The sequence below is a fragment of the Globicephala melas genome, chromosome 16 (assembly GCF_963455315.2).
Source record: "Globicephala melas chromosome 16, mGloMel1.2, whole genome shotgun sequence".
Classification (NCBI taxonomy): domain Eukaryota; kingdom Metazoa; phylum Chordata; class Mammalia; order Artiodactyla; family Delphinidae; genus Globicephala; species Globicephala melas.
The window spans coordinates 21,387,130-21,399,784 of record NC_083329.1 but is presented as its reverse complement, the minus strand read 5'-3'; positions in this window follow the sequence as shown (position 1 = coordinate 21,399,784).

Sequence of the window (12,655 nt, the reverse complement as noted above, 5' to 3'; positions counted from 1 at the left end):
AAATCCCAAGCCTATCAAAGGCAATGATATGAGATTCAATTTCAAGGCTTTTGTTGGAACTGATGGGAAAGAAAACATCTCTTTCTGCCGACCTTGAATCTATTTTGCTCTATGTCTGTAGCTACATAGGGCCACTATGCATGGGAACCTGGTTCAAAATGAAGCTACCAGAGAAAACAAGCAGAGCAGAAAAATGCAAAAGGGTCAACTACTAATTAAATGATCTGAGCCCCTGGATCCAGACTTGCTAGAGTTAACAAATCATTTGGCTAATGAGTCACGTTGTGTGTTTAAACCAGTTTGGGTTAGAGTTCTGTCACTTGCAAGCAAGAATTCTGCCTTACACAAAATATTAAGGTATTTGTTTTAGGCTAATAATCCCTGAACCTCATCCCTAAACCCTATAGATCAGTCTGAAACAAGGCTGTGTGCAGCTAGTTTATTCTGCTAATTATACCCAAGGAACAGAGGTGAAACAGCGAAGGAGGAGAGGCAAATCCAACAGAGTGTGGTCAAGCGTGTCACCACTAGGAACAAATGGGGCTGGATCCCACAGGGGATTTTGTGAGACTCCATGTAGATTGAGCCTCAGTATTTTATGTGAAAGGATAAGAAAGGAGAATATTTACCCTTGGCTTCTATCCTCCTGGATCGCAGATTGCCTCGTGGGGTTTTAACTTCTTTCTATTTCCAGACTTGCACAAGTATTAGAAATGGCTAAGTCGGTCCTGCAGGTGTTTCATGAAGCAGGGCACAGAAAGTTCCTGATATAGTCCATCCCTTGGGTTGCTCAGATCAGCTAGCATTTACATTAGGTCCAATTCATAAAAAGGCTCTTAAGCTATGACAAATCATTAATCTCTTCAAAAGACCTAATACACCAGGGTTAGTGGAACAAACTAATAGTTGCCCCTTGAAGGCACAGCTGAGGCACCAGATTGCACTGACATTCTGCATTAGGCAATATCTTTTATACTTAAACCAACAGTCATTATATGGTGTTACCCATATAAGTAGAATATACAGGTCTGGGATTTATGGGGTAAAGATAAGAGTGGCCTGCTTCCAACCCTCCTAGTGAACCACTTGGGGCATTTTTGCATAATGTCCCCATGGATATAGAGGCTCTTATTTCCTAATCAGGGAATACCTTGACCTAGGGTAGGGTGACCAACTTGTTCTTGCTTGCCTGGGACTATCCAGGTTTCAAGCTGAAAGTCCCACCTCCCAAAATCCTCATCAGAGTGGGGTGGTAGGTCACCCTAACCAAGTAACATAATATGAGTTCCACTAACGTTAAAAGCTGAAGCTGCACTTGGTCACTTCTGCCTCCTCAGCAGGAAAAGAGAAAAAATTTTCTTATAGGCATTATTAATTTACCCTGATCATCAAAAGATAGAGTGCTACTTCATTAGCGGACAGGAAGACTGTGTTTGACACTCTCATTAATATCCTGGGACATCTACTGTTACTTCCATGCCCAGGTTTAACTGTAAATAGGCAATTTCAGCAACCATGGCTTGATAAGTACATGTCAACATGGGCCCAGACCACTCAGGAATAAATGTCTGGGTTGCTTGTAAGTGACTGAAATATAACTCAAATTGGCTTAAGACCACAAGATAACACATGGGCCAAAATAACTGTTAAATCTAAACAAGTCTGGACCCATGGTCAAGTAGTTGTATCAGTAATTGGTTTATTTCCATATTTCTGCTCTGCTTTTATGCTGTGATGGCTTCATTTTGGAGCAGGTTCTCCTGCATGGTGGTCCTTTCCAGCTACAGGGGTAGAGCAAATAGTGCCAAGTTTAGCAGTAAGTGATGTTCTCTGTCCCCACAGTTTCCAACAGAAGATCTAGAAAGGAGTTCTGACTTATGCCTTGAGGCATTGGTCATAGACTAGATTCCCCTCGAAAAGCATAGCCTAAAAGGAGAGCTTTCGTGTGGGTAGTTTACTTTGGGAAGTCATCCCATGGAGTAGGTGTGGGGGACTGGGACTTATTCTACTAACAAACCAATGGCAGGGTCGTGACAAGGGCTACTTCCCAGTTATGTGCGCAGGTTCTAGGGCATGTTGTTAAATCCGCTAAACCTATCGTAACATTTGTGATCTGACTTCTGCAAGTCCACACTCTATCTTGGATTCTACTGTGGTTTTACCAGAGCACTAATTTCAGTATTAATTTAGACCTTTTACCAACAGCCATTGGTAATGATGGGCATGACTCTTTCTTTAGAGTACAGGTTTCCTGTAGATGACTACAAGTCCCTATGAGAAAATAACAGACTATTATATATCATATGTACAAGCAATGGCATTGCAGTCCTTCCTAAAGGGGCCACGGCATTCCTTTCAGTCAGTGGGAACTGTCTTTCTTTCGAAAGCTCAGTGACAGTGTAAGTTTTCATTGCGGTGCCTGCAGTTAGCCTTCTTTTCACCAGGTCTTCTGCCCAGCATTTTCTTCAGCCTCACTGGTCCAACATCCTCAAGGTTCATCCTAACACACGGTCCTCTTGTTTTCTTCCAGTAAACAATGGCCAGATATTGCATTATTGGGGGGGGGATATAAACTATTGTTTTCCTACCATATGCACTGTATTTCTCTATTTGGACTGTGTTGAAATGTAATCACAGTTATTAGTGTGAATGCAGTAGGGGACAGTGAGGCCTATATTAAGAAAAGCAGACATCAATTTTTTTTTTATGCAGTTGACTCAGGGGAACTACTGGCCATATCTCAAGTCCACTTCTTAACTAGAGAATATTGCTGCTTCTTCTGTCCATACGTATTTAGGGGAATATAGGCATTCACGTTACTTATGCTGATCTACTAAATGTCCTTTTCACAGATCTCAGTTTCCTCCCATAATCTTGTTTGTATCATATCAAACTTACTGAGGCTTTGCACTCACTCTACTTTGTAGCTCTTCTAGTTTTACAGTTAAATCCTGAGCTTAATATCCAGCACCCTCATCCAGCTACTGCTATAGTTAGGGATCTATTTAAACAGTACCACAGAGTCACTCTAACTCTCATAGTATGTCTTGAGTTGACAGCTGGTTAACTCTGAGCGTGTTGTATTCATTTTTCAAGGTTTCTAAAGCTGCCAATGGACTCTAAAACATTTATAATTTAATGGTTCACACATCGTTTAAATATCACCTTTCAATATGATAATACTTTACCTTCTTATGTCATCTAATTCTAATCCACCACTAATGACATGATGTTTTCAAATGCCAAGGTGTTGTCACCAATCCACTTATCGTCAGCACTGGGAACTTTTTGTCACTGAACTGTAAGTGGTCCAGTTTCAGAATCCTGTCTTGAAGGTCTGCTTTCCAGGCCACTTCTCATTCAAACCATCTTAAATTATATCCCACTTAAAGCCTGAGATAAAGACTTGCATGCTGTCTAGTTGTCTTTGGAAGTGACCCTAAGGAATGGTAGATTGGGTCTTCCAAGAGTTAACAATGGAAGGAAAGAACACTAATTCGAGGACAACTTACTGATTTTATCATAACTCTGACTGAACCTCACTGTGCATCTCCTTAGGTACCATGTAGAATAAAGATAAGGATTTTCCATCAAAGGGACAGAGAGGAACTATGTATTACCTACTAGTTTCCTTCCCCATTGATGGCAGGATTTTCACTGGGGTGTTAAATATCTTCCATGTCTGGGTTCGTACATGCATCAAAATGGCTGAGTGGGTTTCTACAGGTATCCAACTCAGAGTCAGTGGAAATGTTTGGGATAGCAACAAGCAGCTCAGCTTACACCTGTCTGCACCTGTGGATGCAGCAATAACTAGAATAAGATATGGACTGAGAAGTGGTGAGTTTGGATAAAAGTAATATCCGATGCAGGGATCCCCAACCCCTAGGCTGCACAGCAAGAGGTGAGCGGCAGACGACTGAGTGAAGCTTCATCTGCCGCTCCCCACCGCTCACGTTACCGCGTGAACCATCCCCCCAACTCCGTCTGTGGAAAAACTGTCTTCCACGAAACCGGTCTCTGGTGCCAAAGGACCGCTGCCATAAAGCATTCCCACCCATGCACGTATCATGTGTAGAGCATTGGGACAAAGGCTTTTCCCTTTCAGTTCTTTTTAAATGAAACTTTCAGGGCCTGTTTCAGAAACTTACAATTGCCTACAGGATGCGAGATCAAGGAACAACTCTCTTTTCCATTGCCTGAAATTCTTCATTTCACTTTGTCGAGATATTCTTCAAGATTATTGGCTGTTCTCCAGCCAATATCAATTTATCCATTAATAATTTCTTTCAACAATTACATATGGTAAACCTTCAATGTGTAATGATGTTGAGGAGGACATAGTAATTATCCAGAGATACACTTCACCTTCATATTGCTTTGAAATAATTGGGAAAAAATAGGTATCAGAACCTCCATAATGTTTTCTCATTCTTAGTTCTGGAAGCAAGTTTTACATCCTTTAGTTCAAAGGATACTATTTCAGGGTTTCAGAGATGAAATAAGAAAAAAAATTGGAGTCAAGAAATCAAGACATGGTTTAGCATCTCAGCGGTCTAATTTGGTAAAACAGGGATGGAAAACTTTGGGATATTAAGTTAGTAAGTTGGCGAAAAATTATAAGTCTCGAAGATAAAAAGAGTCTTGAACTAAAATATTCAGTTTCTTTGGGAGAATGTAAGTGCAGAGGTCGACCTTATTCTAGGTCAGGGAACAAATGGTCTTGGGCAATGGTTTTAAATGGTAGAAACATGTTATTTTCAGAGTTGACATTTGAAGTTTTGACTATGATCAATGGCTCTGGAATTCCAACAGTGATTGATACTTTGTGAGACAGAAAATTGAATCCTAAGTTCCACTAAGTGACATGTAAGAAAGGGAACTGAGCTAAAGAGTAGCCTAGATTGCTGCCCAGCAACCACGAGAGAGAGAGATGGAGGACTTAGTTTCTCATGAACTTACAGAAGACAACTGATTGCAGAAAGAGAGGCAGAGGCAACGTTGACCCTGGATCGCCTCTGGGAACATAGGCGGAAGGGGATATAAAGGAAGGGGACATAAGGTAAGGAAGGTTACTATGTGCCATGTTAAAACAAGTGGTAAATCTGGACTTTAGGCTGAAAGGGTTTGTAAGGCCCTTCCTTGGCTGAGTGCAGAAGAATTCCATGATTCACTAGTGGTGCAAAGGGAAGAGACAGAGAACAGCACGTGTGACCTATAATTAACGTCTTTGAAGAAAAGTCAGAGAAATGTTGCCTTAGTATGGGTTCCCCTTAAAGCTGAGCATGAGATAAAAGCTTCTGAGAAGGTAGTTTATTTTTTCATGTAAACTCAAAGAGCAGGTATGAGGTACAGGGGGAATGAAGTGAAGCCAGTACAAGGACAAGTTATTGACTTGGCCACAGTTAAGGGTGATTGATCCCAGGATGCCTTCTGAGAAGATCTGAAGTGGCTCTCTAAATTTCTTGCCCAGGGAATAGAAGGTGAAAGCATGTATGTCTAACCCCTCGCCCAGTGGTTAAGCCACCTCCATCGTCCTTAATTGACTGAATTTTCCCACTGTGCATGCATGAATGTCAAATAACTTCCTATCAGTTTCCCAAGCCACAACCTCATTAAGCAAAGTGTAGGTGGCCCAGGATCTGAAGCTGAATTTGAGCAAAGCAGGTCAAAGTCTGTAGTAAACTGGGAACCAAAACTCTTCCTGAAATCTGATGAAGGACTGGGAGGAAAAAGTGTTGCACAGGAGATGCCTGATACATATATCTGACATTACTTTTTATATCCCTATTTTCTACAAGCCTATGCTGACTCTACAAACAAAACTTGACCAAATCTCACCAATGTGAAGGGGTATGCAGGCAAACTGTGACATTCTCAAGAATGAAACTGCTTGGATTTTGTCCAAGTTCAGATTTATTCTTTGAGTAGTAAGTAGATTATGCCATTCAAGCTTAGGAACCAGTTGTTACAAAGGCAACAGTGTCAATGAAATAAAATTAACAGTGCATCATGCTAATAAAATGGGAGGGGGAAGAATCCCTGTATTCCCTATTAAAAAAAGATATTACCTTGACCCATATGTATTTATTTTTTCTGCAAACGTTAGTTTTCCCAGAAGCTTTTGAGAAGCACACCAACAGTAATGAAGCAGAAAAATGATGGATGTTAAGAAATTAAGGTACTCCAGAATGGGTTATAAACTTGTACCTCTTTGTTGCCCATGCACTTTTGATGAGATTGCAAAGTTTTAGACCTCCTTAATTTAAGTTGGAACAGTTTTATTTCTTTCAGCTAGAGTGGAAATAAGTTCCTTATCTATCATTATAATGGTTTAATACTTTCATTAATCTACACAACATAAAGTAGAAAGTGATTTTTATACCTACTCCAGTCAGTCATCATGCCTGCTTCAGAATGGAAAAACGGTTGTTTTCTGCTGATTCCAAAGGTAGACTGAAGGCCAGTATCTTCATGAGCCATCACAATTAGAGGGGCAAGACCGAGATATAGAAATGCTGTTGTCACCACCTCTTTCTTGGCATATAATGTGGATTATTGCTGTGAGCAGCAGGATGTTTGCACACATATAAGAGACCCTGGAGTTTTGAGGCAGTACATAGATATGAGGCATCAGGAGGCATCGGGTCTGCTTCTGGAGCACAAGGAATGTGCTTTCTCATCACATCTACGAGAAGCCTGTGGGGTTTTGCATCTCATCCTCCTGTTCCATCTCTCAATGGCCAAGAAGATAAACACGTCTTAGCATAGGAATTTACAGCCACCGTTCACAGGTAGGCCCCACCTATGTTCTTATTTCACAGTCCACTGAACAAAGTCAGGATCCTCTCCCTCTCCCTACACAGAGCTCTCGGTTTCCATTTAAAACGTGCAAGAAAGAGAGAAGAGGTATGTACAATGTTAGTAAAATTTTCAGTCTCCTGGGATACGGATCCCAATGGAATTTCATCACTTTAGGTGATCATTTACAGTGGTGTAGTTTAAAGAGAATGTACTATGGAGAAAAGACACTGAACAGCAGCCAGAGGGGTCAGAATTCACAAGAGCAAGGCTATGACTCCTGAGATACAGATTGTTCTAATGAAATCCTGAGTGTGTGATTCTCAGCCGCACCAGGCAATTGTGAGCAATGTGCCCTATGTGTTCTGAGAAACAGTATGGGTCCTAACACCAAGAAACAAGAATGGAGAACTTAGTAAAAAGAAGTGAGAGGAAAGAATAAAATCTAAGACAGAGGTGGCAAATGCACAGCACTCCCCTCTCCCACACGTGGCAAAAAGTACGTACTCTTGTCTCCAAGCCCCAGAGACACAAATCCTAATTCCTGGATTTAGCAAGGAACATCCAGAAAAGGGTCATTACATAAATTACTTAGAATATTTCATTCTTTCCATTTTTAGAATACTCCTGGTTTATAACACAATTTATTAATTTTAAGGTGTGCTAACTTGTGTGTTTGCATTTTCATGCCCTAATAATATCTTACATACATATAACATTTTAAAGGTATTTCACACAAATTACCTCTTTGATTTTTACAACCACTCTGTGAACTAACACAGGTACTATTATTTCCATTCAGAGATTAAAAATAAGTGAGGCACAGAAAAGTTAAGTGATTTTTCACATTTAAAAAATTTCACATATTTAGGAACTGGAGATGCTAAGCTGAAAGTTTGTACCTCTACTCAGAGCACTTGGCTTTTATGTCCTATTTGTGTTGAATTAATTGTCCAAGATTGATTTAGAGAGAAAAAAATGTCAGCAGCTAAAATAAGGTTGGCAGTCACGAAAATAAGTAATTTCAAAGTTCTTTTCCAGACAGCGACTAGAGAGACTAAAGAGACACTTCCCAGGTTTCCTGAAGTCTTAGGTGTGACCTATTTGGATTTGAAAGCAGCCTTGTGTAATGTTGCAATCTTGTCCCCAGACTGAACAATATCTCAGAAAATTACATAATAATGCACCATGGGAGAAGAAAATACTTTCTGATCCTCCAAAGCAATAGTTTTGTTCACTGAAACTTTATTACTCTCTTAGCTGACTTAAATGGAATGGCTACACATGATATTCGGCACCAAGGTAATACCTGGCCTTGTTAAAATCATGGAACAAGTTCCACTTAATCATGGCCTTCACATATGCACGTTATATCGCTCAAATGCACCATGCCATTGGTGGGCACCATGTTGGGGTCTAGGCTCAGGAAGTAACTGAGGTCAAAATCCATGAGTTATTCTCTGTCCTCAGATTTACAGATGACTCCTGAAATTGTGTGCCCCAATTTTTGTTTTGTTTTGTTTTTTTTAGAATGAAATGACACTACGTATTTTTCTTACAGGAGAAAACAATTTCAGAAGAAAACAAATCAATAAATCTAATAGGGCTACATTGTTCATTGAAGTCTCCCGCTGATGAAGAACTTAAGCCCCCTTAGTCACAATGGGAACAGAACTATACTGAGACGCACCTTTGCCTGGCCTCATCCTCTGAGACTTAATCATTAGCATCTATCATGGAACATCCGTTGCATGTGTACTCTGCTAGGTTCTCTGTGTATTTTATCTCCTGAGATCATCAACAACTTGTGATATGATGACTTGAGGTCGCTCAGGTCATTCCTGCCACAAGAAGTGTTTTGAGACGGTACAATATTTGGCTTGCTTATTCACTTAATGAGGGAAAGACTCTTTTGTCTTCATATTACAAAATAAAGTTAGAATCTGTGGAGTATTATAAAAAGAGTCCTGGGTTTAGAATAGGGAGACTAGGATTTTTGAGGTAGAATTAGGAAGGAAGAACTAAGGTGTAACTAAAATTAAGAATGAAGCTGAAAGAAAATGGAAACCAATTAACTTATGGCATAAACGTTTTAAATAGGCTGTAAAGCCATTTCCTGGCTAAAACTATCTCTTAAGTTAAGACTAACTAAAACCAGTGAGATCGTTCACCTGGCATTAAGAACTAATTCCAGATCCAGAGGAGGTCCAGCTCTGCGTGCGCACGCGTACACACGTACACACACACACACACTCACACACTCACTCAGAGCTCCCCTCTCCCTTTCAATGGGCTGAAGAATTTAATCCCAATGTTGTAACCAGACATGCAAGATCATTCACCATCAGCCTCGTCCTCTGTCACTTCTGTTTTTCCCCCTATGCTTCAGCACAAAGGGACCTACCTGCTGGGAAACCAGTTGCCCAGAACACTAATCTATCAACAGCACTAAGATAGGGCTCAAATTGTTACAATAAGGAAAACATTTCACTGACTACATTTCATTTGGGGATAACTTTACAATGGTTATAAGTAATATTTTGCTGGGTTATTTTGGGCTCATAGTGAGACATCCGAAATGCAAGCCTGAATTTCATCATCTGGTCACTACAATTCCATCTAAGACAAGTATAATTTAGTGAAGGAAAGTTTGGCTAGAGGTGAAGTTAGGGTAGAGGTGAGCTTCTCACTATACTAGAAACCAGACAGTTTCTCAATAGTCCTTTTCCTTAGTCTTTATCCCAGCTGACAGTAAGCCACACTTTTTTTTAAAAATTAATTTTTATCGGAGTATTGCTTCGGAATGTTGTGTTAGTTTTGACTGTACAGCAAAATGAATCAGCCATACATATACATATATCCCCTCCCTTATGGACTTCCTTCCCATTCAGGTCATCACAGTGCAGTAAGTAGAGTTCCCTGTGCTATACAGTAGGTTCTCATTAGTTATCTATTTTATACATAGTATCAATAGTGTATATGTGTCAATCCCAATCTCCCAATTCCTCCTACCACCCCCCTTTCCCCCGTGGTATCGTACATTTGTTCTCTCCATCTGTGTCTCTATTTCTGCTTTGCAAATAGGATCATCTATACCATTTTTCTAGTTTCCACATATATGTGTTAATATATGATATATTTTTTTCTCTTTCTGATTTACTTCACTCTGTATGACAGTTTCTAGGTTTATCCACGTCTTTCCAAATGACCCAATTTCGTTCCTTTTTATGGCTGAGTAATATTCCATTGAATATATGTACCACATCTTCTTTATCCATTCCTCTGTTGATGGACATTTAGGTTGTTTCCATGTCCTGGCTATTATAAATAGTGCCGCTATGAACATTGGGGATGCATGTATCTTTTTGAATTATGGTTTTCTCAGCGTATATGCCCAGTTGTGGGATTGCTGGGTCATGTGGTAGTTCTATTTTTAGTTTTTTAAGGAACCTCCATACTGTTTTCCATAGTGACTGTATTTTCCATAGTGGCTGTATTTATGGGAGTAATTTATATTCCCACCAACAGTGCATGGAGATTCCCTTTTCTCTACACCCTCTCCAGCATTTATTGTTTGTAGATTTTTTGATGATGGCCATTCTGACTTGTGTGAGGTGATACCTTATTGTAGTTTTGATTTGCATTTCTCTAATAATTAGTGATGTTGAGCATCTTTTCATGTGTTTGTTGGCCATCTGTATGTCTTCTTTGGTGAAATGTCTATTTAGGTCTTTGTCATATGACAAAGGAGGCAAGCCACACTTTTAAAAATAAATGAATATTTGCTAGTGTATGTGTGTGTGTATGTGTGTATTTATACTGATACCTATTTATTTATAATGGTCTAAAGGGACAGCTAGATATTGGCTTGCTCGTATCCCTACCTGCATTTTTTGGACCCCTTTCCAGTTACACTGAGTGTCCTCCTGCCCCGTCAACAGGCCAGCACTTCGACTTGCCTATTCTCTTCCCTGAGACTGGAACACATTTAAATGCCCCTCTGCTCCCCTCTGGCTCATAGCCAATACTATTATTTTCCTCCTCAATGACTTAGCTTGAAACACACCAGCTTTTCCTTTTGGCTCAAAATTATTTTCTTCCTCTGTAATCTCATTGTACTTGGTTCAGACCTCAGTTTTTACCATGCTGACTGCAAGGTCTCTTTTCTGGAGCAAGCTTTCAGTCCTCATGAACAAGGAAAATGACTTATGAGTTTTGTCTTATTAACCCAAAACTTGGTGCTGGAGAGGTTCTCAATAAATAATAAGTTTGTTAAATTAACTCTTAAATTCTTCTGTGTGGGTTCTAGTCCTGAATGAGTTACTAACTAGCTGTTAAACCTTGGAAAAGCAGCTATATTTCCAAGGCTAAATGCTTCAGAAAAATAAGAAAAATGCCAGTGTCACACTTACTTTGAAGCATCCATTCCAAATTCAAAAGGAACATGCTTCTAAAAAAGTAGAAAAGAACTCTGCAACCTGTTCACTGACACGGAGTAAAATGGAATAGAGCAGATCAGTGGCAGATCAAGGTTCAGGCTGTACAGAACACATTACTGTAAATGTTCAAGGTTTAATTACAGCCCCTGTCTCCTGACAAAAGACAATATAAAACTCATAAACACCACAATTTGGAAACTTAATTCTTCTGAGTACATCTCCAAAGGGTGGCATTCATTGTTAGTAGTAAGCCTGTGATGCTCAAAATGTCTAACAGTAGTTCTGTACCCTAGCATTCTTTGTGACACTCTGGAAAGTGGAACAAAATCTTGAGTACTGGATTTTTAATTAAGGCTCAATATGGCAAAATCTGCTAAGAGGAATGAATATAAAGAGAAATGGTATCAAGGAAAGTATTTGCATAACCTCTTTTGAAATAGTACATAAAGTGAAATTCTGCTCAAAGTACATATTGGTTTGAACAAATATTTCCAGGTTTATTACTTATATTCTCTATCTCCAACCAACCCCCCCATTAGTTAAAAAGCAAATAAGAAACCACACCTGTTTCACTCAAATTATTGTATTCTTTGTCCACTGGTGGTACATATATATATTTTTATATGTCCCAAATTGCAAATCACAAATTTCTTTTCTGGTTCAAATTGTGGTGCAGCAAATTAACACCCCCTCAACTCATTTGCTTAAAATACCCATTTTATTATTCTTGTGGATTCTGCAAGTTGGGAATTTGGTTACTGTTCAGTGGGCTACCTTATCTCTTTTTCTTGATATCTGGGGCCTCAGGTGGGTAGTCTCAGAGACTGGAGGTTACCCTATAGCTGGAGGCTAGAATCATCAAAGGGATAATTCACATGCATCCACATGGCTGAAATGACTCAAAGGCTAGTACTGCCAACCTTAAAGTTTACATGTGATAATTTTATTTGGCTTGGCTTCTTCAAAGCATGGATGCTTCAGGGTAGGTAAACTTTTTACATGGTAGCTCAAGGTACCAAAACAGGTGTTCCAGTGAATCAGGTAGAAGCTGTACTTGACCTAAGAGTCATACAGTGTCCCTTCTGCTGTACTTTATTGATTACACACAAGTCATCTGTTCACTTAGATTCAAAGGAGAGTGGGCATCTCAGTGAAACGGTGTGAGCACACTGTCTTGGGGGAATCAATCAGTTTGCCTTTAGTAGGATATGTCCAGAAATCTGACATTTCATTTTTATCACTCGTATACCAAAATTAACCCCCTTCCTCATCCCTGGCAGACTCCTTTGAAATGAAAGCATTGAAAGTGAACATTTTCCATGAATTTGAAAATAAAGAAGTTGGCATTTTATCTTAGCAGATCATATATCCTCCAAAGCACTGTATGTAAATTAGAATTTCTTTTATTCCCAATC